The sequence below is a fragment of the Vulpes vulpes genome, chromosome 2 (assembly GCF_048418805.1).
Source record: "Vulpes vulpes isolate BD-2025 chromosome 2, VulVul3, whole genome shotgun sequence".
Taxonomy (NCBI): Eukaryota; Metazoa; Chordata; class Mammalia; order Carnivora; family Canidae; genus Vulpes; species Vulpes vulpes.
In genome coordinates this window covers 112836621-112842620 of record NC_132781.1, presented here as the reverse complement: position 1 = coordinate 112842620, position 6000 = coordinate 112836621, and the positions used below count along the sequence as shown (strand labels likewise).

The following is a 6000-nucleotide window of genomic DNA, read 5'->3' as shown; positions in this document are numbered from 1 at the left end:
CAAACTGGAGGAGGAACCAGAAGGCACAGAGACAGCCCTGAGGGGCAGAGACCCTGCTAATGGTGGTGCGGGCTGTACCTCTAGACGCTCCCACTGGGTCCCCACTCGCTCCAAAAAAATGGGACGAAGAGACTCTGCAAAAGCTTTTATATCTTGGGTGGGGGGGTAATGACCCAGTCACCACTGGCAATGACATTTGCAGTGGTGATTCCACCCCTGGCAGAGCCGGTGGGCCTGTAGGCGCCAGGGGCTGCTCCCGTTGCAGGCAGTCTCCCCCCGCCCCACCGGCCCAGCTCCTCTGGCCTCACACACCCCTGATGTGTGGTTTGCGTGTTTGCACAAGGGGGTGAAATCCATTCCCCGCTCAGTCATCTTTCCTCCCTCCCTCTCCCCCTGCGCAACCCGGAAGAGCTCCGCTCTCTACAGTGAGCAGAGGAGGCGGAGGGAGGGGGCTCCTAGGAAGGATGCACATCACCCAGGTTTTACTGCTCGCTGGAAGCCCGCGTGAGATGCCGTAAGCAGCTGGGGCGGTTAGGACCGCAGCGGCGACCGGAGTGGCCAAGGCTGCCTGTCATTTCTGCCTTCGGATCTCCGGCAAGTCAGGAAAATAATAATAATAATAAAATAAAATAAAACACAGCTGGCCCGCGGGAGCAAAATACCCAGGTCAGTGACTATCGTTCTCTTCTCTCTAACTCTGCCCTCGCTTTCCCGGCTCCACGTGGAGAGAATTAAGGGGCGGTCTAGACGCCAAGGGGACAGCTGCCCCTGGAAGAAAGTGAACTAGACCCCAGGCTTTATTATTACTTTTTTTTTTCTTCCGCGGGCACAGGCAGTCTTTGGCTTTCTGCAGTGACCTTGGGCGAGCATGGTGGGTGCATGTGTGTACGCCCTTGGTGGAGAGCGAGCTGCGGAGCGAGGCATGCGGAGACAAACTAGACAGAAGTGTGAGAGACGGTCGGAATGCCGGGGGAGGGCTGGACACACGTCTTCCAGTGCAGGGAGGGCCGGGACCCGGGGAGAGAGCCCGCCGGGGAGAAGCAGCTCAGCCTTCTCCCAAAGGTGGCCGCGGGATGGGAGTGTCAATTGCGTGTTTATTTTCCTCTGCTTACAAGTGTGAGCTTGGGCTCATTGTCTCTGCATATAATTAGGGAAACAGCTGTGCGCTGTGAGATAAAAGTTGGGAGTCCAGATGTGAGGGCATCTGGCATCCCTGGAGAGCTAGTGGCCCCGAGGCACCCCTGCTTCCAGGAGCACCCTGAGTTGAGCGAGAAAACCACAACCTGTAAGAGAGGGTGCCCAGGGTCGTGGGGGAGCAGGATGGGCAGCAGGGGCGAGGACTCTACTTTCTCCTGGGACACCGGACCAACAGACCTCCCAGCAGTCCCTCAGTCGGAGGCAGTTCCCGACGGAGGAATTGTGAAAAGGCATCGGAAGTTGAGTGAATCCGGACAGGAGAGGGGCTCTGGTCCACCTCTTCTTCCTCCCGGAGACCCCCACCGGCGCCCGAGGAACCGGCCCTGGGCGATCCTGTCCCGGGGATGGGAGTCAATCCCCACCCCGGGATCCTCCCTCGGGTTTCCTTCCCTTGTTTCTTGGCTATTTTCTCCTTCCCTTCTTGCCTGCGTTCACTAGGACACTGGGGCAATGGACAGGAGCTTATGAACTTGAAAGTGGCAACTAATAAAGTAGCATTGGCAGCCCTCCAGCCTTCGCGGTTGTGGCAGAAAAGGTGTGCGTGTTGGGGGGCACGGGCGGGGGGAAGGGACGCTGGTGGTCCCCCCCCTACTGCCTTCCAAGGCAAGGAGACCCGGTCAGGCCCCTCAAGGCAATCCAGGTGCCTGGATGCGAGATGCTTGCAGGGCCCGGCGAGGAGGGAGCTTACCATTAACCCTTTTAAACATGTGTGTGATTTGGGAGAAGAGAATAGTTGGCTGCTCATTCGGATGGGGACGGGGTGTGGCGACCAGGTCAGCGGGACCAAGCCCCAGGTGGTGTCAGCTCCCCTGGGCTTCCATTACCGACTCCCTTGGGGGACCAAGGAGGAGGGCCAGCCTCCAGCTTCCAGCCGGCCGCCCTGGCAGGCCTAAGTCTCCTGGCTTGAGAGCCCAGCTGCATTCAGAGGATGCGGGTGAGTGGCGCCTGGTACATCATCTCCCCAGGCCCACCCTCCGTACTATAGGAGCTGTCTCTGCCAGCACCCCACCCCCACCCCACCGGGGATGGGGTGGAGGAGGGGTGGGGGTACTTAGGCTCCGGTTAGTCCGTCCTGCCAAAAGCCCAGAGACAGGGGAAGGTGCATTTGCCTTTATTGCTCTTTCCACCCTGCCTTTTCGCAGCTGATATATGAGGTGGGGGTAAGTCGGGGGTGCAGTGAGTGGATGGGAGTGGGCGCCCCTGGGCACTCATTGGTGGAGCTTCCTGTTGGGCCGCCCAGCAGCTCAGGGCCACACAGAGAGAGCCTCAGGAAGGGGCAGGTATGTGGGAGGCGGGTGGCTGAGAACCCCTCTTTTGGAATTTAAGGCGATTTGTGTCCGGGGACCCGCCGGAGGTGGCAGGGAATTAGGGTCCTGGTGAGGTGTGTGGGGCCAGAGCCCCAAAGCCCAGTGTTCTCTAGCGCCCGCTCATTCCCATCACTTCTGGGCTCCACTAAGACGTTGTCTCCTCCGCCTCTGAGCCTTTTCACACAGAAATGTGCATTCGTTTTGTGGTACGTCTTTGTGCATGGACCGAGTATTTCCGATCACCCCTTCCTTCACGGTGGGGGTAACCGGAGGGAGGTTTTTTTTAACCAGCACGGCGATCGGGGAAGGGGAAGGGGTTGCAAGTGCCAACCCCGCTTCGCTCCTGGTCGCTGGGCAGACTGGCCTGGTGGCGCTGGCGGGAGGAGGAGAAGGGGACGAGGCCTCCCTGGGTGTCCGTCGCTGCGGGGCTGCAGGCACATGTGTGTGGTGGCTGTTTTCTTTTATGTAACAAATTGCTTGAGGTCCATGAGGTGGCAGACGGCGGAGAGGCGAGCGCGAGCCGGGCTGGCAGGGTGGGCACGGCCGGGGAGCAAGGGCCGGCGGGGCGCAGGCACGCGGGGAGGCCTCTTGCCCGCTCTGGGCCCCGGGTGCTCGCACACTTTCCCCGGTGGGGGGTTGTCCAGCGGGTGGGGAGGAACAGAGAACACTTGGTGCTTTTGGAAGCTCGCCTCTTGTCTCCCGATCTGGAGGAAATGATCTTCCCTTGCTTCTCCTCTCCGTGTTGTGAGCTCTCCTTTCCCTTGAAGCGTGCTGTCGAAGGTCCGGGAACAAACACACCCCAGGGTCCCGGCTAATCCAGAGAGGTACAAACACAATAGCTCCGGGATAAAGCCCTCCTCGTAATGACAAATTTTCGTGGCCAGAGAGTCGGGTAAGGTGAGCGTTTGAGGCTGGGAGCTGGGCCGGCCAGGGGCAGTGAGGTGGCCGGGTCGATCGGGGAGCACCCGGGGAGCAAGGGGGTTGCAGCAGGTGGCCCAAGTGCATCCCTTCTTGCCAGAAAAATGCAGTGCCCTGGAGTTCCCGTGGGTGAATCCCACACTGCTGACAACTTCCCCGGGAATCCCGAATGTTTCAGCGGGTGGCCTGTGAACCCCCCAGGAGGAGAGCCTGAGTCTACACTCGGCCAGAGTGAATCAACGGCCTGTGGCCCGGGAGGGACGACCCCGCTGGAGCCCTTCTGTCCCCAGTCCCTTCTTCCTCTCATGGGACTCCCCCTGTCCCCCTAGACCTCCAAGGCCAGGAAGGAAGGACTGCAGGGTGACTGGCTTTCCTTCCGAATGGTCCTGCAGGGGAATCTTTCTCTCCTGCCCAACACTGGGGCTCCCCCTAAATGCCACAACCTGTGCACTATTACCCTCGAAAACAGAAATCCCCTGTCTTCTCCCTCTCTCTCCCCCTTTCCGCTGCGCCCCTACCTACCTAATTTTTTTTTATCTCGATACGATCGGGTTTTTTTTTTTTTTTCTCACCGGAGGAGAAGAGGGTAGCGGCTGAGTGAGGGCCAGGATCCCCCAAGCTGCAGGGCCTAACCTAGCGGTCGGGAGCAGAGCAGGAGGGGGTAATCTGTGAGCGCATCTCCTCTCTCTATGACTCTCCCCATCTCTCGCAGCTCCTCCTGGCCTGGGCGGGTTTCCTTCCGAGTTTTAAACGATGATAGATGAATAAGCAAAAAAAAAAAAAAAAAAAAAAAAAAAAAGTGAATCAAACCATCTACCCCCTCCAAAGCGATGGCTCATTTCCCAGGGCAGGTGGCAGGTAGACCCTAGGCCTGAGGCGGGTGGGCGTGGGAACCGCGAGCCGAGCTGCGCGCGCGGAACTCTTTTCTCTTGAGTACCCGTGGGGCTCCCCTCTCGGACGTTTCCACCTCCAGCATCTGCACTCAGTGAGTTTGGGGTCCCCCCTTCTCTCTTCATCCCCCAAGTCCCCTGCTCGCCGCCTTTCATTTGCAAAGAACAGCCGGGGCCCTGCCCACCGCCTCGCTGCTTTCTCATCACCTCTACTTTCCTCCCCATTCTCTGCGTTTTCAGTTCATGCGGGAAAGAGAGCGGGGGCTCGGGTGCGGGCTGCAGAGATGGGACGCGCTGCGTGCCTCCCGGGGCGCCGCGTCCCAGCGGGCTCCCCCCTCCCGGGTGCGGCGCACGCCCGGCGGTGGCGCCTGGGGCCGTGTCCCCGGCGTAACCCTCCAGCCCTGCAGCCTGCGAGCTGTTTATACAGCTTTACCTGCGCTCTTCTGTAACCAGTCAAAACCCTCGCCCGGCCGCGGTAACCTAATCCGAGGGCCGAGGCCGCGGAGGGGGGAGGTGTGTGAGCGCCAGAAGGGGCTTCTTCTCCTTTCCCGATTGGGAAGGGAATTGGGTGATGGAGGCGGGGGCCCTCGGGCCCCGGAGGAAGGAGGCCTGTCTTCCACGTCCGCGCCCGTCCGCTTCTCTCCCTCTAGCAGGCACCGGGGACCGGGACGCGCGCTGCCTGCAGGGCCGGCGAGGCCCAGGGCTGGTTTCGTGGTCCCGGGAGCAGGACCAGGGCGCCCTCCCCCGCTTGCAGCTGGCCCCCGCCAGAACTCCCGCCCCTGGGTCCGCACCCCCGGGGCAGGGGCCCGCACCGGGCCGGATCCTCCCCGCCGGCCTCCCGCCTTGCAGAGCGCCCCGGTGCCGCGCGCAGCCAGCGCAAGGAATCGAATTAAACGCCTCTTGGCGGTTATTGTCTCTCGCTAATTGCTCCGACAATGGCCACTATTAAAAGGGAGACACCCCATTAAAGGCCCCGCCGGGCAGCGCTGGGCTCGGGGCGCCGAGCCGGCCGCCAGCCCGAGGCTTGCAGAGCGCGGGGCCGCGGACCGGGCGGGTGCAGGGCGCGGCCTCGGCCCCCCTCGGGCTCCCGCTTCCTCCCCAGACGTGCAGCGGGCGCGGCCGGTTCACACCGTTTTTATGGACCGGTCGCAGGCAGGGAAGGTTGCCCGAGCTGCCCCGGGAAGGGCCGCTCCCGCCCCAGCGCCGGCTCGCCCGGGCCTCGCGGCCGCGCTCCGGTTGCTGGCCCCGGCAGCCCCGCGCCCTCCCTGCCCCGGCAGCCCCGCGCCCTCCCTGCCCCCAGCCCCGCAGGTCCCCGGCTTCGCGTCTGTCTCGAGCCTCGCGGCCGGGTCCGCCCAGGCCGGCGCCGCGGCTCCGGGGGGAGGGACGCGGCGTCGCGGCCCGGCTCCGCTTCTTGCTCCCGCCTGCAAATATTTGCTGCCTCGCTGGGAAATCCGACTATTTTCGCGCGCGCTCCGCTGGCAAAGTTCCTTGAGCAAACACGCTCGAACGACCGCCCCAGGCGGCCCGCGGCACGCCCGCTCCCCGTGCGCGGGGCCCCCGAGGCTGGGCTCCCGGGTCCGGGCCGCGGGCAGCGCGCGGGCACCTCGGCCCCGCGGAGCTCGCCTGGATGCGCGGGGCGCCAGGCTCGGGTGGGGCCGGCGGCCCGCGTGGGCCTCGGCTCTCTGGGC

General features: G+C 63.0%; 1 protein-coding gene across 1 annotated transcript in view; it reads left to right on the top strand.

The window, feature by feature from the left end:
• Positions 1–518: 518 nt before the first annotated feature.
• Positions 519–6000, top strand: part of GATA3 (GATA binding protein 3) — a 30172-nt gene continuing 24690 nt past the window's right edge. The window contains exon 1 of the mRNA XM_072749589.1: positions 519–666. The gene's annotated coding sequence lies outside the window, so the exon portion shown is untranslated. The remainder of the gene's footprint in view (positions 667–6000) is intronic.